The sequence below is a fragment of the Balaenoptera borealis genome, assembly GCF_965194805.1.
Source record: "Balaenoptera borealis genome assembly, chromosome: 8".
NCBI lineage: Eukaryota > Metazoa > Chordata > Mammalia > Artiodactyla > Balaenopteridae > Balaenoptera > Balaenoptera borealis.
The window spans coordinates 80,929,784-80,952,575 of NC_138865.1; positions in this window are offsets into that span (position 1 = coordinate 80,929,784).

Sequence of the window (22,792 nt, forward strand, 5' to 3'; positions counted from 1 at the left end):
TGGTTGCCAGAGGTGGGAGTGGGGGGGGATGAGAAAGATGGTCAAAAGGTACAAACTTGTAGTTATAAGAGGAACAACTCCTAGGGATGTAATGTACAGCGTGATGACTATAGTTAACAATACTGTTTTTCTGTTTTTTAAACATCTTTATTGGGGTATAATTGCTTTACAATGGTGTGTTAGTTTCTGCTTTATAACAAAGTGAATCAGCTATACATATACATGTATCCCCATATCTCCTCCCTCTTGCGTCTTCCTCCCACCCTCCCTATCCCACCCCTCTAGGTGGAAACAAAGCACCGAACAATACTGTTTTTTAATTTGAAAGTTGCTAAGAGTGTAGATCTTAAAAGTTCTCATCACAAGAAAAAATTGTAGCTATGTGAGGCGATAAATGTTAACTAAACTTATTGTGGTAATTATTTTGCAATTTATACACATATCAAATTACTATGTTGTACACCTGAAATTAATATAATGTTATATGACAACTATATCTCAGTAAAATGGGGGGAAAAAAGGAATCCAATACCTTAGGTATAAAACCTCCCTCCTTCCCTCTCACATTCCCGGGAAGACCTCAGGCCCAGGCCTTACACCTGCCTTGATTATATTCCTATTAACTGTGTCAGTAAATGGTAGGTGCTTCCCTTCCACACCTTCCTTTGCTCATCATTGGAGAATATGCTAGAGCTACACTGTAAGAGTGATCACATATCTCAGATTTTTCTGAACAATCATGGTTTCAAAAATTCTGTCCTCTTGTCCACCTAAGAACACTGGTATTTTTTCATACTACAGGTTCCAAAATGTGGTTCAGAAATCATGGTCATGGTGCCTGCCATGCCAGGATGGCAACTTGGAGGGCTGGGGAGGGCGTGGCCGGTGGCAGGTGGGGAAAGCCAGCAGCCAGAAGGAGGAGAGACAAAGAAAAAGACCCAGGAAATTCATAACTCTAGAATAAATTCCCAAATAGTAATAGTTTACTGTAGCAGCAAGTCCTAGCCTCCAGTTTACTGCTGAATCTAGTCCTCAAGTAGCACAGCTGTCAGAACATTTAATACAAAATTTCCTAGCTGTAAAACGGAAATATTAATACCTGCTTGTTGTGTTTGGAAGTTATTTCAAAAAGTATGCTAATATCAATAAAACCCTTTATAAATGAGCTAAAGGAACTCGGTAAGTGTTACTTTTTTTTTTTTTTTCAGTCACTCTTCATAGCTACCGAGCAGTAAAGGCTCTATTTGTACTGAATCCCAGAAGTGTCTCTGTATCCTGGAAGTGTTGCAATGATCGTCTTCACACCTGCAAAATATTCCTGCACCGTGTACGCAAATGATTATGGCTCCGCTCTTGGGCCTCATCTAGGAGCTACTGCATGTGAGGATCAAACTGATACACATTAGGGCATCCTCAGTGGTCTTTGGCAAAGGCCTATAGATTACTTCACTGTCCAATTTGTTAATTGGACAGCAGACCCTGAGTGGAAAGAACAATGCACTCGTCAGTTGGGAAAAGCTCCTCCAAGTATCAACAGATACAAGCAAGCCAATCTCAGTGTGAAGGTTGTTTAGAATTGGGCTTGTATTTTGGACAATAAACTCTATTTATGATAGTCTCCCAGTCATTAAGTATCTGCTGTAAGAGAAAACTGGGGCTATTAACTTCTCCAGATAGAACCAGAGGGAAAAGCAATCATTTCTTTTATAAGCAGAAGGGAAGGTTCTGCTCAATAAAGATCAATTAAACATCTCTGTTAAAAGACAGCTTGGAGCTGGTGCCAAAGGAAATTCCCCTGTATTAACCCGTGCTCCCTCCAACCCTCCCCACCTCTGTAGCTTGCGCTGGGGAAAATTGTAAGAGGACGCTGGCTATTGTAAGCTTTATAAAGTGACAGTAGCTCTCACATCCGTGGCTGAATGATCTTTGATGCTGAGCGACTTTTCATGCATTTAGCAGGGGTATTCCCAGAGAATGGCAGGCAAATCAAATGCTCCTCTGAATTCAGCTGAGCATCAGTCATCCTCATGAGGGAGTAAAAAAAGAATACAACAATAGGTACCTGGAAAAATGATGTGGTGGTCCGAGCTACTAATTCCCAGGATGCAGGAAGAGTTTTGGGGGCCCTCGAAGATCCATTGCATAAAGAAAACCCTCTACAATCTCCACCAACATCTTATACTTACCACCTCATTCTTGTCCTTTAAAATACAGTGTGCTTCTACTCTCCAGCTTAGACTGCATCCTCTCATGTAAATTCCATCTATTCTTGCTTTCTGAGCTCCCATATGGTTTTCTTACACTTCAATTATAATACCTGCCTGGCAGTTAATTTTCCAAACGTCTCTCCCTCCTCCAAGATGTAAACTTGTCTATCTTTTCATCCCCTATCACCCATCCACCCCCAATATCTGGTTTGATGCTTTGTGTATGACAGGCGTGTTGAAAGAAGCCTGCAAGTTGGTCTTGGGTAAACATTATTGCAGTTGGTATCTTGATAATCACATTCCTGAAAGGTGGGCTGTGCACACTGGCCTGAGCCACATGAGAATTCAGACAGAATGAATGAATATGGATCTAAAGGGACACATCCATCCATATTTAAACCCAGAAGTTATTGGACTTAAAAGTCCCCAGCAGTTAATTCCGACATCAAAGTCCTGGGCATCTCTGTAATAGTTTTCTATTGCCTTGTAACAAATCAGTACAAACTTAATAGTTTGCCATATATAACTTTATTATCTCACAGTCTCCATAGGTCAGAAGTCCAGGCATGGCATGGCCAAATTCTCTGCTGAGCTGGGAGTCTCATCGGCTGATGTCAAGGCCTTGGCCAGGGCTCCAGTTCTAATGTGGGGCTCAGTGTCTGCTTCCAAGCTCACATTGGTTGGAAGAACTCAGTTCCTTATGGTTGTAGGACTGAGCACCCCTTTCCTTGCTGGCTGTCAGCAGGGTTGCTCTCAGCTCCTAGAGGTCACCCACTGTCCTTGCCACATGGCCCCTCCATCTCTAACTCCAGCAACGGAGACTTTTCCTCCATGTTGAATCCTCCTCTCACTTTAATTCTCTCTGACTTCTCTACCTCTGAAGTCCAGACTCAGGTTTAAAGGGCTCACTTGATTTGATCAGGTCCATCAGGGTGATTTCCCTATCTTAAGGTCAACTGATTTGGGACCTTAATTTCATCTGCAAAATCCCTGCAAAGTAGCACTTAAATTAGTGTGATTGGATCATTGGAGGAAGGTGTGTGTTCAGCAGGGGATGGCGATCCTAGAGGCCATCTTAGAATTCCACCTACTGCACTCACCAATGCCAGAGTGAAAGCTTTGCTTATCTGCTGGTGCCTGACTTACGTCCTCCCCTATGTGCCAGAGGATGTCACAAACCTGCATCTGACATTAAAAGTGCTGCTCCCTAAAGAGAGAGGGAAGACACAACCTTGACTTTATCCTCTTGATGAGAGTGATGTTTCATGGTGTTGGGAAGATTTTCATTGGGTCAATTGCCTGATTGAGACACAGCCTTAGTGAGGTGACAAACAGCAGGCATTAATGTCTCTTTTTTAATGGTATGATGAATGGTCTAAGAGAAGGGTCGGCAAACTGTAGCCAGCCGCCTGTTTTTGTAAATAAATTATTGGACCACAGTCAGGCCAGTTCATTCAGGAATTTTCTCTGGCTCCTTTTGCGTTGAGTAGTTGCGACAGAGACCTAACGGCCCACAAAGCCAAAAATACTCCCTGGCCCCGGCCACCCCTGATCTAAGACCGTTCCCACAGTCCTCTGATGATAAGAATCATCTGGATCATTTGTTAAAAAGACAGTTTCTGGGTCCAGCTTGGAACCCCTGAGTCAGAATCTCCAGGGAAGGGGCTTTGGGAAGGTAGAGTGAACAAGCTTCCCAGGTGATTCTTATCCCCAGGGAACTACTGGTCTCAGGTGTGCCTGCCTACCAGGTAAGGAGGAGGTTTTAAAAGAGGCAGTTGCGGGGGTGGGAGGTTGGGGGTAGTTTGCCTTGGAGAGCACAGGTCTCGCGGTTTCACTGCTGGGACTGCATCCCAGCTCTGCTTCTCCCCGAGCTTCGCCACCTCGGGTAAGTGACTTTTAACCCTGTTTCCTCCGCTGAGAAATGAGGGTAACGGTGCCCGGTTGGCAGTGTGTGTATATACGCTGAGAGCCTAATACAATGCTCCGTAGTGGTCACCCTCACTAAGAGGAGCAGCGCCATGTAAACACAGAAGACCCCGCTGTGGAAACATCTCATAAATAAGACAGGCCCAGCGGGGCTTTTCAGTAGTCCACGGTGTACAGCTGTTTTCCTCAGAAGGAAAAACTCCCTTAAAGGAATCTCCCATTACGTTCAGGACAGTATAAGGCCCTTTTGAAACTCAATTCTCTGCAGAATGCTGAGTATTGCAAGAGGTTATCATTGGCTGTTTTAGGATATAGCTGAGTTTGCAAAGGAATATTTAATTTCATGATTGAAAACTCTGGTACTTAGCAGGAGACATATATATATATATTCTGTTTGTGAGGTTAATGTTTTAAAAAAATCTTTGCCTGACGAGATTAAGCAACTTCGGCCATTCGTGTAGCTGTTGAAAGACAGTTTTTAGATAGATTGCCCGTAAATCCTTGCAAGATACAGGACCCAATAATACTTCAGGTTACCAGGGAGTTTCATATTTTACTAAAAGGGGGAAAAAAAAATCAGTCTTGAATCTTTTAGTCCGATGACCAAAGAATCGCTCCATTGATTTTGTTCAGCTACTCACGTGGGTGTGCAACTGATCCTGATTTGATCTTATTTAAAGTTTACTTTTTCTGGGAAGTATTAATTCGAATGTAGTATGGGTAATACTGTAATACTAGAGCCTCTTTAAAGCCACTTTACACAGCTTGTGTAAACACCCTAGGGTAGTTTCCTCTTAACGTTTTCACAAATATAGAACTTGAGTTTGCTGTATGTTTTTCCTCTTTTTAACAGAAGAGGGAGGCAAAGGCTTGGCTAAACAATGTACCTAAAACCCAGGCTAGAGGGAAATGGATTCATATTCTTAGAGGAACAGGTAAACAAGAACAGGATGAATTCTGCCAGGTATGAATTAGGTTTGTGAAGGAAGGAAAAAAAGCACACTTGGCAAATGAGTGTGCTTTGCTGATTTCTTTATTTTTAAACTTAGTTTTAAAAGAAAGTACCAGTGGGAATGGAGAAAAACGAATCTGCAGAGGGCAGGGGGAGGGATGTTCTTCATTTTTATTACATGCAGTGTTGGAATCGTGCTGTGCCCTGAAACACAGCTGGATGGACAGGGTAGTTCAGGGTCTGCCTGGATTAACTCCCTAAGCAAATTTCTAGGTTGCCAGGCCGGCTGGTTGAGCTCCAGGCTGGTGGCTAGTGGTGCCGTGTTATTCCTTTCCACTCACCTCAAGGCGAAAACCCGGAAGTGCCGACCACCAGTAGCTGCATGTACCCCTTTTGGGATGTCCAATGCTGAGAGATTCTCTTAGGCTCATGCCTCCTGTGCAGATGCTCCCCACACACACGCCCCCGCCCAGCTCCCAGAGTTCCCATGGCTCACACCTGGTGCCAGCCAGCAGCCGCGGACCTGCCTGTAGGCCCTCGTGAAGGCCTGCTGCTCGTCCTGAAAACCTGCTGCTACTAGAGAATTCAGAGCAGCTGCTCCTAATGGGGCGGCATCTTGGCTAGAGGCTGCCTGCATCTTCTGTGGGCTCTGCCTCCGTGGTTTCCAAGGGGGCAGATGGGAGCTCCCGGGCCTTATTTGATGGGAGACATGAATATCTGGGCTAGGTTCACTTCAGAGATTCATTGTTTTCCTGATAGGTATGAGTGATAATTTTTGTTTGCTTTGTTTTGTATGTGGGTGGTATCATGGAAATACTTGGGGATGGTAATTATTAGAGTCAGCTGAACTGAGTTTGCTGTCACTTAGCAGTGTGATCTTGGACAGGTCTTTGAACATTTCTGGTCTCCATCTGTAGAATGGGAATTATAATACTAGTCTCATTTTCCTCTGAGATTGTCATGAAGAGACAGTGAAATACATATACGAAAGTGCTTTCAGAATGGCAATGTACTCTGTATGCAGTGTGTGTGGCAGATAGCATCCCAGTTTGAATTTAAGTGAGATTCAGAACTATGATTAACAAGGTAAGCAGAGCCAGGATGGGGTGAGGCAAGCAGGGTGGGTAGGGCGCTAAGTTAAGGAGGCACTCCGTCACGGGGGTGTTTACATGCGGCTCTGAACCAGCAAGACGCTGAGAGTCAGTGTCTCCTTAAATTTTGCACTGTAGTCACCCTGCTTGCCTCACCCAAATCCCTGTCCTGAGTGAAAGTAAAATACATGCCCATGAAAGTTATAAATGTGATACACTTTTGTTGTAACAAAGTCCACCTGTACCTAATTAACCTTGGCAGAGCTTACCGCTGGGACAATTTCTGGGGTGTCTTTCCTGGCGTTTTTCATACATGTACAACCTTAAACTAGCTTCTGTTCTCACCTCATGGGCAGCACAGAAACATGGGAAAGAAACACCAATCTGATCTCAAAACCTCATGCGTGTTCTAGATCTTTGTCATGGGTGTATTTGTAGACTGTGGAGGGACCACACAGCACATGACACAGCAAAACATGTTGAACCTACATCACCCAGCTTTCTCTCCCGTACACCAAGTCCTCAGTAGCTGCTCCAGGACCTCCACCTCCCCCCTCTTTAAAAACTCCAGGTACTTCTTTTCTTCCATCTCCTGGTTGGCTGGCTGGCTGGGTGGCTGCCTGCCTCTCTCATCCACTACTTCCTCTTTCATCTCCTCTCATGAAGACTAATCTGGCCATTTGAGGACTCTTTATCTCTCTTACTGTCTCCCAGATCAGTTCCATAAAGGATCTGAGTGGTAAAAAAACGACTCCCCTTCAGGAATGGGTGTGAGGGAGAAAGGTTGTCAGTAGTTCCATAGGTTTTGTTCCTGACATATAATATCCATATGTACATCTCCCCTGCCCCTCCTCCACATTTTTGAAATGCGATCACGCTGTCCCTAATGTCTTCTAACTCAGCGGTCCCCAACCTTTTCGGCACCAGGGACCGGTTTCGTAGAAGACAATGGTTCCATGGGAGATGCGGGGTTGGGGGCTCAGGCGGTCATGCAAGCGATGGGGAGCAGCAGATGAAACTTCGCTGGCCTGCCCGCCGCTCACCCTGGTTCCTAACAGGCTGTGGACCCCTGTTCAAACTGGCATTGTTTCACTTAACAATGCATCGCAGAGCTCTCCAGTGGTACTTACAAGCGGACATCATTGTTTTTAACAGCTGCCTGTATTCTACCCTGTCGGTGTGTCATAATTTAACCCCTTCTGTACTAGGAGATGTGTGTTTATCCTTTTTCACTCTTGCAAATAATCTGCATTGAAAATCCTCCTACACTTTTCACTTCCTTGTGCGCTTAAAAGTTTAATTTGCTGGGTCAAACAGGATGTGCATTTTGATAGCACATTATGGGAAGGTTGATTGTAAGCACAGCATGGGCTGTGTCCCTGGTATTTTTCTTCCTGCCCAACCTCTGCTAGATTCACCTTCACATACAGTTTTCATTTACAGCTTAAGGGCTGTAAGTAAAAACTGTAAGAGCTGTTTTTCTAAAATACCCTCGACAAGATATCGTGTATGGCACCAGTATGACTGCTTTGGGAATGGTAGCTCCCAGGAGGAATGAGATGTTTCCCCAACTCCATATAGACCATCCTGCAGTTTGGCCTGCGGAGGCCTCGGGGTGCTTGAAGGCGCAGGAGAGGGAGCTGTGCAGACCCAGCGCCGCCCAGTGGCCGCTGAGAGGACGACGGCGTTGTTTGCAGGCACAGACACCAAATCCCTGGGAACTCCTAGGAACGCTTGAGGGGCACTTTACCGGAGGCTGAAGTCCTGCATGAACAGCAAGGAGATTGGAGCTAGTGACATTTGGGTTATTGTTAAAGTGACTCCATGTGTAGCCCTGGTGCCTGGGGCAACTCAGGTGACTGTTGCTTTGGAGTGAATTTGCGTTTTATGTCTCACACAGTATCTACAGATATTAGAACGAGACAGCGGCAATATGCCAGGAGCAAGTCGTTTTTGGGCAGTGCTTATCTGCCTTCAGGGACCTCTGCCATAACTCTGTGGTCCATAATTTGGGAACCACTGAGATGGGATATTGGAAAGCTGAGTGCAAATGAAATCATTAACTCAATGTCAAGGGGAGCGTGCTCTTTAAAGGAATCCTGGGGTGAGTTCTCACCATGCGGAAGGAACACCCGGTTGCTCCCATTCCGGATCCTAAAATGGCTCCCTAATGTAACAAATCAACTTCTCTGGGCAGCTTGTTACCCCTTCATAACGAGTACCCACACTATAATGAGCCCTGTTTCCCGTGGCTCTGATCAGGCCAGGTGCTGTCACTGCTATCGGCAAACAGAAGGCTTCTTTTTGCTTCTAAGTCATTGCTCCTGCTTTTTGTACCTCCGTGAAACGCCACCTCCGCCCCTTTAGTAACCTAAAGCCTACCATCTTTGCTGCCCTTCTTAATGCCCACTGCTCCAAGTCCTCTCAGCAACTTGGGCTTTTAGCGACTTTGGATTTTGTGAACTCCTGAAGCTTTTACACTTGGTGTCAGACATTTGCTGTGCTCTCTGTTTCGGGTCTGTCACTTGTCTTCTCAGCTAGGCTGTGATTTCTGACATCAGTGATACTTCTTGTTTTCATAGCTCCTTGAAGGGAGATGCTGGACACAAAATAGTGTAACATTTCAGTGACTTGCTGCGTGATAAAAAAAATGAAAGCCTTTTTGTAAACGGAGATCTTCGTATATTACATCCGCTTTATGTAGAAATAAAAAAAAAACTTCATTCAATCACGCATGCGCACGCACGCACATACACACGTACGCACGCACATACACACGTACGCACGCACGCACATACACACGTACACATGCGCACACAGGGGTGGTCCCAGGTGTAGGCATAGCCTTCAGCTCAGAACCGAGATGTGTTCCTGCGAAAAGCATGCCCACCAATGTGGACAGTCAAGCCGATGGCTCATAAAAACGGAGCCAGTCTGCGTGGATGGGGACTGGGAATCCAGACCACGTGGATCACGTGTCCACTTTCCCAGGCCTGGCATGCTGCTCGGGAAACACCTGTTGGGTGAGTCGTGGTCATATATCTCCTGGATTCAGCTCTGCTTCCTCTTGCTCTGCTTTGTGTTGACTTTATGTGAACAATGTATTGCTGGCCTCCGGGTTAAGAGGAGTTATTTAATGCACACAGGCCAATGGACAACCGCTAACTGTTGTGAGTTCAGGGGATTTATACCAATTACTTAACTGCCTGAATACCAACCTTCCTATTAGCTTTATAATAAGGTGAGCTTGGGTCCCACGTTTATCCCGAGAAGACAGCCTTGTCCAAATCATCTATATTTTAGCAGGCAGTACCAAACTACAGGCCTCAGAAACACATTTTAAATAATTTTTGCCATGCCATATATTTTAAGTATCATTAAAAAGCCATTTTCTTACTTTTAAAAATATGTGTGCAGTAGATTTTGTGAAGCCTGTAACAACTCTATGAAAAATTGATTATTTTCCCACAGGGATATGTTCAGATTTTCATTCTGCTCGCCAAATGAAAAATCTAGCATGCGTGGGTCCTTTATTTTATTTATGCCTTCTGAGTATAATCACCATGTTCCCAAACAAACAGAAATGGGTTACTCGGTTTGAGTAGCCTAATCCCTTCCTGTGGTGGGCAAAGGAGTTCGTGCAGCTCTAAACTAGGAAGTATGGATTTCCCTTTCAAATGCCTCATTTTCTTATTCTTTGCCTTTCAGTCAGCTCCATGTAAACTGGGTCAGAATATAACATGGGTGCTGAGGTGAGTTTCGGCTGCTGGTGGAATGTAGGTGTGCTGGAAATAGGTCGCTTTAGGACCCAAGGATGATGTAGAGAGAGGTTTACAGTCAAGGATAATAATTGTTCTGTCCTTTAGTTAGCATACCTTTTTTTTTTTTTTTTTTAACTGAACAATATGTGCCAATGGCCCCCGTGTACTTTCGTCTTAGTTTTCTGGCCCTCATTGCTACAGGCTGGTTATGGCGTTGGCTGCTTTCCCAGCGTTCATTCTCTCCCTGATCGTGAACCATGACTCAGAACCATGGTTGAGGGATAGGGAGTGATGGGGTATCATCATGCTCCCCTGTGCCTAAGTCTCTTCTGAATTACTCCCTATCCACCCTTCCATCTGAGAGTCCTGGATACTTGTTAAGCCCCCAGAACAGACAAGGTGGGGGAATTGGGCACCTTGTGCAGGTGACAGTGGCATAGATGTAGCGCCTCGCCCATAACTAAGGTGGGACTAGAAACAGCCTTCTGAGCTGGGGCGGCGGGTGAGCACGCAGCTCTCACTTCACAAACAAGGATGAAATAGGCAACCCACAGAGGCTCAAGAGACCGTTGTGAGGAGTAACTCTGAGTACAGGGGCCATGGCGGTGCTCTGTAAGCTTGGACACTTACACTGGGGCTACATTGTGGACAATCTCAAGGACCATGGTGATGAGTGTGAACTGATTTGGCATTGAGGGGCCATGAGGGTTTTTGAGCTGGAGACTTTTGAGAGTGTGATTTGACCCGAGGCTTTTGAAATTGTCTTAAAGAGAATTGAGAAGTTTTCCTGTCTAGTGGTTTTAAACCTTTGCTTTGATGATCTCCCTGAGGGGCTGTTCTGGTGGGAGGATCTGGGGAAAGAAGCTGAGAGGCTGGGACCTTAGGCTCCTTTTCCCACTGATTCAGCAGTTCCGCCTCTGTTTTACTTCTTGAGCTGCCAGGTAAGAGTCCTTTCATCCGTCCTTTCCTCTATCCTTTCCTCCTTTCCTCCCTTCCTGTGGTTAAACACATAAGATGGAAAATTTTGTTAACTGTTTTTAAGTGTACAGCTCAGTAGTGTTAAGTATACTCAGTGCTAAATAGATCTCCAGACTTTTTCCTCTTGCAAACTGCAACTCTATTCTCTTTAAATAACAATTCCCCCTTTTCCCCTGCTTCCAGCCCTTGGTAACCACCATTCTACGTTGTTTCTAAGAATTTGACTAGCCAAGTAAGGTTTCTCTTCAAAAAGCAATCAAGCAGCTGAGAAGGTTTGATAACCTCCTGATGTATCCATCATTCCTCACTGTCTGCACCCGACCCCCAGACAGTGAGGAAACTGAAATCCCGGAGGTCCTGGGAGGCCAAGGTGGCCACACAATGCAGGTGCTATTCACACGGATACTTAAGCCGGATTGCCAGGTTCAAATTTTGGTTCTGATGCTCTGTATGTGACACTGGGCAAGTAATTTAACTCAGTGCCTCAGTTTGCTCATCCGTTAAAGGGACGTGATGGTAACAGAATCTGCTTTACAGCCTTGTTGTGAAGATTAAGTGAGGTAATCTATATAAAGCACTGGGAATAGGGCCTGACACTTATATACGTGTCTGCTATGATTGTTAAGTGACTTCCTAGCATGACACAGTTCCTTGTAAGGAGAGCTGTGACTTTGGGCCTACAACCAGCTCCCGTGGTGGGTGTCTTTTGAGTTTCCACTTAAGACTGAATAGATAGATAGCTTTGACTGGCAAGGTTTCCTCCTACACATCCCTATCTCTCATCTAGGGCCTGCCATTGATCTTGAAGGATGCTCCATCAATATCTTAATCCTCAGGGGGAAAGTCATGCAGTTCACATCATACAGCACAAGAAGGCCGGTCATCCGATGGCATTAATTCAACAAATATTTATGGAATGCTTTGATGTGAGGAAACCTGGGGTAGATGCTGGGACACTGAGCAAACCAGCCCCAAATCCCTGCTCTCGAGGAGCTTGTGTTGTCTTGGGGCAAACCTTTGTAATGCAGCCCTTTTGATCAATGAAATGTTTTTCCTGAACTCATCTAGCTAAGGAAGATGAAAAGTTTGCTTAAAAATATTCAGGTTTGGAAATGAACGCTCTAGACCTGTTGCTGATGGTGCTTTTGAAAACTGGTTCATAAAAATAGATGCTAAAAATGGTGTAGAAATACTGGTGATATCAGATTTGAGGGGATTTTTCAGATACAAAGTTTGCAAGTTGGTTTACCTCCAGTTCTTATTCTGGGGTTGTGTGTATAGTACAGTCCATCATACTTAGAACTTGGTAAGGATAGCATAAGACTCACTTTACCTGTGCTTCAATCAGGTGTCAGGAGAAATGTGGGATTCCTCCTGCCTATGCCTCTCCTGGGCTTCATCCTTTCCTCCTCAATGTGGGCAGATGACATTCAGACTCAGAGGAAGCAGAAGCAGGGGTAGTGCGGTTGGGACTGATCTTCTAGAGGGAAGAAAACAGGAATTGCCATCACAGGCTGGGGCTTTCCAGCTACAAGAAAAGACCTGCGGTACAGATATCATGCTGCTTGCTACCTCCTTGGCTATTTGGGTCATAGCTGGTGCTGTAAAGTACAGCTCTTCTTTCCTGGGGTCCTACAAGTACTTCATTGGTAGGTACTTCCCAACACAGCGTTTCCAGGGTGCCAGTGCTAGTCAGTCAAGGTTGTTGGGTGATAGGCATCCCATGTACTGTTAGAAACTGCTGGGACTGGTGTGGTGGCCTTAAAGCTAACAGACACAATCACCAGCAGCCGTGGCCCATTGTTCGTTGCCCACTATCCCCACTTCTTTCCCGTTAAGAGGCTGCTCTTTTGTTCAGATAGGGTGGAGAACCCTTGATCTTAGGGAACAGGGGCCCCTCTTTTAACCCTAAGGGATGAAGCATGGAGGTCTGGGCCAGTTATAATAAACCCATTCCCAAACCCATCCTCCTTTACAACTCCAAGTGGCAATGCGACACTGGCCAACGAGTCTGGTGGTTTCTAGGAAAAATTTTTAAAAAATTTCCCATATAGGACTTCCCTGGTGGCACAGTGGTTAAGAATCCACCTGCCAGTGCAGGGGACACAGGTTCGATCCCTGGTCCAGGAGGATCCCACATGCCGTGGAGCAACTAAGCCCATGCACCACAACTACTGAGCCCGTGTGCCACATCTACTGAGGCCCGCATGCCTAGAGCCCGTGCTCTGCAGCAAGAGAAGCCACCGCAATGAGAAGCCCACGCACCGCAATGAAGAGCCGCCCCTGCTTGCCGCAACTAGAGAAAGCCTGCGCACAGCAACGAAGACCCCACGCAGCCAAAAAAAAAAAAAAAAAAAAAAATTCCCATATAAAGACAGAACGTAATGAAGTAGCCTTATGCCCCTCCTTCTTCCCAAGGTGGAATGCTATTGTGATGATACAACATCTGGAGCAGTAGCAGCCAATTTACAGGCCGAAGTTTAAGAAATATATGAAAATCAGAGAAACCAGGTGAGGCCTGACTGGCAGGCTGTCAGCAAAACTGGACTGCCCGCTCCCAGAGTTCCTGTTACGTGAGACGATGAGATGTCTTTATCACATGTGCCAATCTGGTTCTGTTACTGGAGAGTGGAAGGACTCTAACTGATGCAGCATTTTAATACTCGTCTTTGAGATTAGATGCCCACATCACAGATGGGTTTTCATTATTGTGACTATTATGTAACCAAGAGAGCACATGGCCTAAGTGTACTGAGTCATCTGACTTTTGACACAGGATCATTGGACTTTAGTGCTGGGGGAACAACTTTAGAGAACTTCAAATCCTGGGTTTCCTGCGTTAGGTTCCGTGAAACTTGTAGGCCTGTAAGTCACTTCCACCTAGAAGGGTTCCATGCCCAGTTAAGTTTGGGAATCCCTCCTATGACATCCCCCTCTCAGAGGAACAGGTTGTGTGTCTGTAGTTCCATTCCATCTGTCACAGCTTTTGTTCAGGACCCCTTTTCTCGCTTGTTTGGACCTCTGCAGTAGCCTTATTTCTGGTATTCCCACATCCCCTTATTCCCCACCGTCTTTGATTCATCTTACATGTTACCTCCATTCACTTATGGCTGAGCACATGCTGGATGCTGGTACTGTTCTAGTTGCTGGGGATACAACAGTATCCTGCCCTCATGGAGCTTATATTCTAGTCAAGGGAGTGATGTAGTAGTAAAAAAAAAAGAATACAGAGAAAAATATGCAGTATAGGAGAGAATTAGAGATTTGGAGAAAAATCAATCAAGGAAGGGAGAAGAGGAACAACTTTGAATAGAGTTCCATGGCAGGCATTTCTGTGAACATAACATTTAGTTGGAGGCCCAAGGAAAAGCTCCCCAGGGAGAGAGAACAGCATGTATAAAGGTTCTGAAGTGGGAGAAGATTTGTGGAAGAATGAGAAGGAGAGAATCAGTGGAGTGGAGGGAGGAGAGGAAGTAGTGGGGTCTGTGGTCAGCTGAGGAGTGGAGACCAGTCAAGTGATGCCTGCTGGACCCCTGCAGGGACGTGGCTGTGCTGACAGAGGTGGGACGTGTCAGGGAAGTTCTGAGCAGGGCAGTGATGTTAACGGACATATATTTTAAAATGATGTGTCTGCTTGCTGCGATGAGAGTCGATTATGGAGGTGATGCCAGAAGGGAAGCAGAGGAGACCCAGTCGCAGGTCACTGCAGTAATCCAGGCAGGAGATGATGGCTTGGACCCTGGGTGGCTGCAGGGGCAGAAGTGAGAATTGACTGGATTCCAGATGTATTTTTAAAAAATATTTATTTATATTTTGGCTGCATCGGGTCTTAGTTGTGGCACGCGGGATCTTTCGTTGCGGCGTGTGGGCTCTTGGTTGCAGTGCGTGGGCTTCTCTTTAGTTGTGGCCCGCAGGCTCATTAGTTGTGGCGCGCAGGCTTAGCTGCCCCACAGCATGTGGGATCTTAGTTCCCTGACTAGGGATCAAACCGACGTCCTCTGCATTGAAAGATGGATTCTTAACCACTGGACTACCAGGAAAGTCCCTCCAGATGTATTTTGATAGTGACAGGATATCATGACAAATTGGACATAGTTATGTGAAAATGTAGGATCAAGGGTGATTGTAAGCTTTTTTTAAACTATGCAACTAGAAGGATGGACTTTTCTTTTATTATGATGGGGAAGACTCTGGGAAGAGCAGGTTGGAGGGACAGACAGGAGCTCAGTCTTGGACAAGCTTGAGATGCTTGTTAGACATGTAAGTGGAGATGTTTAGTAGTCATTTACGTATAACCCCTCGTAATGCACATCTGGAATTCTTGGTCGAGGTACAGGCTGAAGAGGCAGTCAGCAAATCCATCGTACTAAGTGCAGTGAGACTGGATGACAACACCTAGGAGTTTAGGGTAGGTGGAGAAGAGAAGAGGTACAAGGACTGAGTCTTGGAATGTTCCAGAGTTTACAGATCAGGGGGTCGGTAACAGCCTGAGAAGGAGCAGCTAGAGGGAAGAGGAAGAATAAGACATGGAGGAAGCTGAAGACATTTCCAGGAGGATGGAGTGATCAGCTGGGTCACATGCCACTGAGGACTGAGAAGTGACCCGGGATTTAGCAAGGAGAGGCCACTTATGGGACTGACAGGGAAGTCTTGGTGGAATGGTGAGGGCAAAAATCAGAGTGGAGCAGAGGAGAGGGACAATGAGTCTAGACAAGTCCTGGAAGGAGTTTTGCTGTAAAAGGGGAGACAAATGGGGAGGTAGCTGAAGGGGAAAGTGGGTCCAAGAGGATATTTTGTCACAGCAAAAATTATACTGAGCAAAATTCAATGGGCAAGGAAGATTTTATTCAAGGCTATTGCAATAGGGAAGAGAGGCCAGATCTCAGTCTGAGCCCAACTCAACTGAAGCAAAGGGTGGTAGGGTTTTTAAGGGCTGTAGTGAGAGGGAGCTGTAGGCCATCCATGTTTGCTAATTGGTTTTACCCCAAGGAAAAGTAAACTTCTCATATCTCAGTGACAGGAGGGAGTTTTACAACTTGGAGCAAGGTGCCCACTGAGGTTAGGCTCCTACCCTTTCCCCTTTTGTAGAAACCGGGTGATGAACGTGCTATCCCCTTGGATTGTATTTCAAGAGACGTTTCCCAGGACCTGGAGAAAGGCAGTCCTGGGTTGAAAACCCAGAGGCTTTTAAAAAGATGTACGTACTTTTTAAAGGGGGCAGAGAGAATTTTCAAGTTTTCTAAAGAAAATGCTTTAAGAAAAGGGAAGTCGGGGGCCTAGAGTCAGGGAGAATCCTATCTCAAGTTTAGTCAGCTGGAGGGGATTAAGGCCATCTTGGCCAGTTTCTAAAACAGATACATGATCTTCCTATTAAATTTCTGACATCTTCAGGATAATCAAGACTCTTTCCTAGTCCGCTACAGCCTCATCTGTGTCCACCCTGCCTCTTCCTGAGGCCTACTGATACCCCCGCACTGTTGGCTGTGTCTGGACCACTCTAGAAAGTGTTGTGCAGCCTTACCTCTTCCTGCGTGTCCTTCCTCTCTGGGTACCTTTCAGGGCCCTCCCTGTGCAGGGCACAGCTCTTTTCTCATCTTCTCTGTGGGACTCTCCCTGACACTCACACCCGGGAGGATCCATGGTTTTCCCATCTATGGACTGCTAGAGCCTATGCTGCTTTTATGGCACTGCCTCAGTTTTAAGAGCCTCAGCTGATTTTGAGTTCCTCAAGGGCATAGGCGTATTTTATTCATCTTACTGGTTCTGGCTAAAGAAGGTTTGGTTCTTGGTAATCATGTGAGTAAGATATGTGTATAAGGTTGTTAGAGACTTGTACTTTCCTGCTAAAACATAGATCTCATCCACTAGGGAAAAGGCATAGAGCATTTTATTTCTAATACTTGGCATGCTATGCAGCTAGTGTTTATTTTGAGTACAGGTCTTCCAGCAGTTTCCACTGCCTAAGAAGTATGTGTGATACAAAGGAAGTAATTGCCTGTGTTTCTGCTTAATGGCAAGAATTTGATTCTGAGTCTGTAAGCCCTACTAGGACTATATTTAATAATTTGGCTACTATGAAATGTGCTGCTTGAGATCTCATGACTTTGAGGCTTCACCCACCATATGGATTCTGAGTAAAAAAGTTCACAAATGATGCCTATTTTAGATTGTATGATGATACACAGAGAGCCATGCCAGAGCCAGTTTCTATTCCCCAGCTGTGTAAGTTGAGTGTGTGTAACTCCATGAATACAGACTGACAAGTTGGTTTAATATCAACTTGAGAGAGGGCTTCAGCTACAGAGTTGTTGGACTGATGAAGTAATACAGCTTTGTAGGCCGTAATAGGTTTGGCAGGAGGTTTCATGGGGTATGGGGCTTTAGGGTTCAACTTTGGAGCCCATGAGAAGGGCTGATGCTTTCACCTGTAACTGTGTTGGGGGAGCTCCCTATGATTAGAGCTTCAGACCTTTGAATGAGGCTAGAGAGGGAAAACAAGGCTTTAGAGTTAGCAGGAGAAAATGAACATGAAGGAAAAAAAAAAACCAATAAGTGGTCACGGAGCTGCCAAGAGTGAAGGCAATAACGAGACAGAATTAGTTCTTACTGACAACTTGAAATTGCCTGGAACATTATAAAAATCAATCAGCCTGTGAAAAGCAGACTCACAGTGACCACTGGATGGTGTGATATTTGCAATTTGTCTGGACACAAATTTAGAGAAGCCAACGGAGATTTAGCCTAATAAACAGCTTTTGGCTGGTACAAAGCTTTTGAAAAGAGGCCTCAAAATTAGCTTCAACCAGGGTTCTCTTTCTCCAGCAATCTTGAAATCAGTGGAACTGAAATTGGTCGATTACCCATTTTTCCAGTCAAACATCTGTTACTGTTTTGCTGTCCTTACAATGAATTATAAAAAGTGGTAGTGTCTTTTCCTAGTGAATATTCCTTTGTGGATTGTTTCTCTGCTTTTTATCCTCTCTAGTGGCGTTTAACACTGTGGGAGTGGCCCTCAAATGTTTGATTAACTACAGGAAACTCTTATCCTACTACAGTTACTCTTCTAACAGTTGCAGTGGTTGCTGAGCGTATAGGAACTCCTCAAGGAGTTTCAGTCTCTAGGAAGAGGCAGATGATCAGCCCTCAGCTGCAATAGGTTCAGAGAGGTGTTTGTTTGTATTTGGTGGCTAAGACTTGGCAGAGCAGGGATTGTGTAGGGTTACTAACTTTATCCCCGGAACGTTGCGTAGATGGAGCTTTGTTCAATGGTTAAAAAAAAAGACTCCCAAGGAGGTGGATGTGTTGAGAAAGGGAATTTCAGACACAGGGGACAGCAAGTACAGAGTCGCAGGAGTATGAACAGATCTCCAGGTTTACGTGATGGCTGGGTGGTGGAGGGCTGCAGGTGGAAGTGACAGTGGAGGTGGCTCAGGTCGGGAACGGCGCCCTCTGGAGGCCACGTGGAGCAGCGCAAGTTCATGCGCACAGCAGGTGCTCACAAATGTTTACCATGTTGCTGAAGGAACGAAAGGAAGGACTTCAAACCAGGGAGGCCCCTGATTAGATTTGTTTTAAATTTCTCCTGCCTGCCACTGTGAGGAATGGTCTGGAAGGGGTGAGTCCGGAACAGAATCCTCACGGGGTGGGGGGATAGTGTCCCCCAAGGGACACTAGGTAACGTATGGAAGTGTTGTAGGTTGTTACAACTTGGGACTTGTTACTGGCATCTAGGTACACATCTTAGAATGAAGAGGACAGCTCCTACCCCGAACCCCCCCAATTATCCAACCCCAAGTGCAGATAGAGCTGAGGTTGAGAAAGCCAGGTCTAGAATGAGAACATCCTTAGCACACAGGTTGTAAATTTACTGAAACTACTACTGAAATGTATAGAGAAAATGTTTCTTAAATTTGCTTAGAGCTGGTCTGATATTCCTCAAAAGCCCCACTTACCAGGTTGAAGGAAAAAAATGAACACTATGAAGTCTAATGTGGTTTAGAACTTGGTAGGATCCAGTAATTGTAAAGTCCCTTTGGAGTGTGATCAGTCTTTGGGAGGTAATTGCACAGTCTCTTCTATTGCCATACCCCCTCCTTCATTTTTCCTGATTTTCTTCAATTTAGTATCAATTCATGAGGGGGGCTCATGAGATCTCATGGTGCCTGGAAAATTCTTTGAGGAGCTCAGGGGCCACTGCTGGGTATAACTGCCATCCTATGATTTTCAACCTAGACTGGCCCAGCAATATAGTCTTTTGTTTACATATTTGGGTTCCATGTAAAATTTTGAGAAAAGGGCTCTTCTGCTTAAAAAAAAAAAAAAAAAATTAAAAACCGCTGATCCAAAACACCTTTGAGGCCATCTGCACGGGAATGTGAATTAAAGGCTTAGATTGGTGTCCTGTGACACATCAAGGCATTTTTATGGGTATCATGACATTTGTTTCTAGGTTTTGTTCCTGAGAATTGGGCTGCCCAAACCTTTTAGTCATGTCCAATTTTGTTATAGTTGTGTAGGTGTGGATAAAATCTTTTCATCATGGTCAATATGTTCTTTACAAATGTAGCAATTTCTCATTGAAAACTGCCCTCCTGGGGGAACATAATAGATTTCATGGTTCCCCAATGAAGAGGGAAGGTGCTAACTAGCCGTGTGGCTCCAAGTACATCATTATAGTAACTGCTTCCCTTTAAGGAATAAAGAGCTGGTGTTACAGCCTTAAAATTCCCTTTTAGTACCAATAAAAAAACATTTTCACACTTGTTCTGTGAATAAGGTTTCTTCAGTAACTCCTTCTGCATGGCTGAGTCTCTTCTGTTTCACCTGTGAGATTAGAGGACAGTTAGATGAGAGAAGGCTTTTGGAACAGGGCTGCAAAGGGTTTATGATGAGGCATTAATAACAGTGTCAGTTACCATGAATATAATAGCAGTCCATATTTGTTGCTTGCTTACTATGATCTCAGCATTGCTCTGAGCACATCTCACTTGTTAACTCGAATCCTCACCGCAGCCCTACAAGTAGGTGCTGAGATGGGGAACCGAGACGTGAGGAGGTCAAGGTCACACTTGACCGGACTCTGATTCAAACCCCTGTGGCCTCGTTCCAAGGTCCAAGTGCTGGGTTTTCTGTGTGTACTGATTGTTCTCTCTGCATTAATGCTTTCTGAGTTAGGATCGTCCATCTGCCTGCACTAGAAAAGCAACATCATGTCATCAGTGTCCTTAAGCAAAGATTAGGAACACTTACATCTCCCTGCCTTGCACTTTAAATATCTATTGGGGGGGTTTGGTGAAAATTATTCTTCTAGATATCGAGTTGTAAGCGCCAGAACTCTTCCCATTTTATGACTGTCCCATTGTCATGGGTCATCTACCCTGGATTTGTGTGGCTCAGGGAGGGGGGTCTAGCAGGGCATTGATGATTCATTCATCCATGCATTTAGCAAATACTTCAAGTCCATGATGGACACAGCACGTGCCAGCATTGTGGGGGTTAGAGAGAGCTATGCCTGCTTCTTCCAGAAGGGTTTGATGTCAAACTATTTGGTAAAGAAAGAAGATGCACATTTATTAAGCACCAACTGTGTACCAAGTACTGTGCTAGGCATTTTACGTTTGTTCTTATTTGATTCCTCTAACAACCTTGAGAGATAGGTACTATCTCCATCTGATGGATGGAAAACAATCTCAGAGACTGAGGCAATTGTTTAAGGTCACACAGCCAAAATAAGGGCAAAGCCAGGAATCAAACCCTGGAGCAGATTAAAAAAGAAAAAGCTTTAATGAGATCTGTTATGTACAGATCTCGCCGCATCCAAAGAAAAGAAGAACCAGTTAGTTCTGGAGAACAGTGTTTTTTCAAACCACTTTCCATGGAATTCATTCCAGAAGATGTTTCTTCCAGGGGTGTGGTGGAGGGGAACCAAATTGTTTGGTAGTCCAGTGTGAGGAGTGCCATTTTCTTCTCAGTGGTCCACAGTGCTCATTAGCACGGCGAGAGCCCCAGAAGTACTGCAGAAGGAAGTTTTTTGACTTTGTTTAATCCATGCAGCGTTTCCAAACTTCAAGGTGATCAGCAGAAGATCAGCTTGGGAAATTGTGATTTGAAGGAAGGAAGCTTTAAGGGGAGAAGCAAGAATATGGATAAACTACCACTGGATAGTTAAAGCCTCCTTGGGTCACATTAGAGGCTGAGGGAGAGGGGATCCAAACCGCACAGCACAAACCCTTCTCTGTCAGGAGTACTTTTATCTGTAAGGTCACATTTGCTGCCTGTTTTATATATTATATGTGTGTGTGTGTGTGTGTGTGTGTATATATATATATATAAATTTTCTATTTATTGGTTGAGGTACAATTCTCGAAGCATAAAACTCACCTTTTAAAGTATACAATTTGGTGGTGTCAGCATATTCATAAGGTTGATATAAGGATATTCATAAGTACAACCATCACTCTGATTCCAGAACATTTTCATCACCCCCAAAAGCAACACTGTACCCATTATAGTCACTCCCCATCCCCCTCCACTCCACTGCCTGGCAACCGCCAATCTACTTCCTGACTCTGGATTTGCCTATTCTGGACACATCATATAAATGGAATCACATGTGGTCTTCTGATGCCTGGCTTCTTTTGATTAGCCAAATGTTTCCAGGTTTAACTGTGTTAAAAATATGTATCAGTACTTCATTCCCTTTTATGGCTGAATAATGTTGCATTGTTGGGTACACCATCTTGCATTTGCCATTTGGGAAAGAAAGATGGTAGCCGGAGAGGACCCTGTCTTCTCTGTGACTGGGGAAGGGTGTGAGGTGGACAGCTGTCGTTTCTGCCCCTCTGTTCCTTGCTCAGAGGCCGTATAAAAGCTGATCCTCAGGCCAGGGCAGGGGAACCAGGCCTGGTCCATCAGAAGCTTGGTTCCAGTTCAGGCATGTGACCCAAGCTGCATCTGGATTGGTTGGAACAGAGGCCTGTCCCTTGGCTGGGGTCGCTGCAGGACAGTGTGCTAACCTTTGTCAGCACTTGCAGAGAATCTGCCTGAGTGTGGGTGTGACGTATAGGGAAGCAGGGGTCTTGTAACCCTACCTGAAACAAGTGGGTCATGTGAAACCCTGAGGTGGTTTTTGACTGGTAACGTTAACCATCAAAATGTTTCAGGTGGGTAGGGTTGACTGCTCTCTAACCTTGCTTCCTGATGATAAGGAAAGCAGGTCTCACACAGATTCTATCACGTATACAGACAGCTAATAAGTACATTTAAGTGTGAGCAGGAGCCACGTAGTTTGATTTATTCTATTAGCTTTACGAATTTAAAAATCCTTATTGTTTTAGGTCTGCAGTAAAGAGTCTGACTTCCTTTTTTGATGTTTGCTGCCAACTTTTAAACCTCTTTCCTTCCTCTTCCCCTCCTGTCCCACGTGTGGGTAAGCAGGTCAGAAAGCCTGGGTGCTCCTTCCTTTGGTGAGGGGGCGGGATTCAAACCACGCACCCCTTTCCTTGTGCAAACTCTCTCTCCATCCCCACCTCCTAATCACAGTAAGAACCCGGGCCAGTCTCCTTTTTTTCAGTCTTGACCTCCGAACCCAGTTCTGGGTGGGAGTCCCTCCTGTGTCTGCAGAGTGGCCACATCAAGGTCTTTGAGTGGAAGGTTCGCTTGAGGCAGAGATGATGGTATCCCAGAGGCAAGATTCTTTTCCGTTAAGATCAGCATAAGTAACTAGAAATCTTCCAAACCCGTGGCTTGGCACATGCCTGGTTAGGGATGAAGCACTGGGAGGGGATCGCCAGGGGTAAAAGCCATAGGTCTTGCAGAAATGATAAGCAAACATTATTCTTGCAAGGGGAAGAACGTCTCAAAGATTTGCCAGTCCAC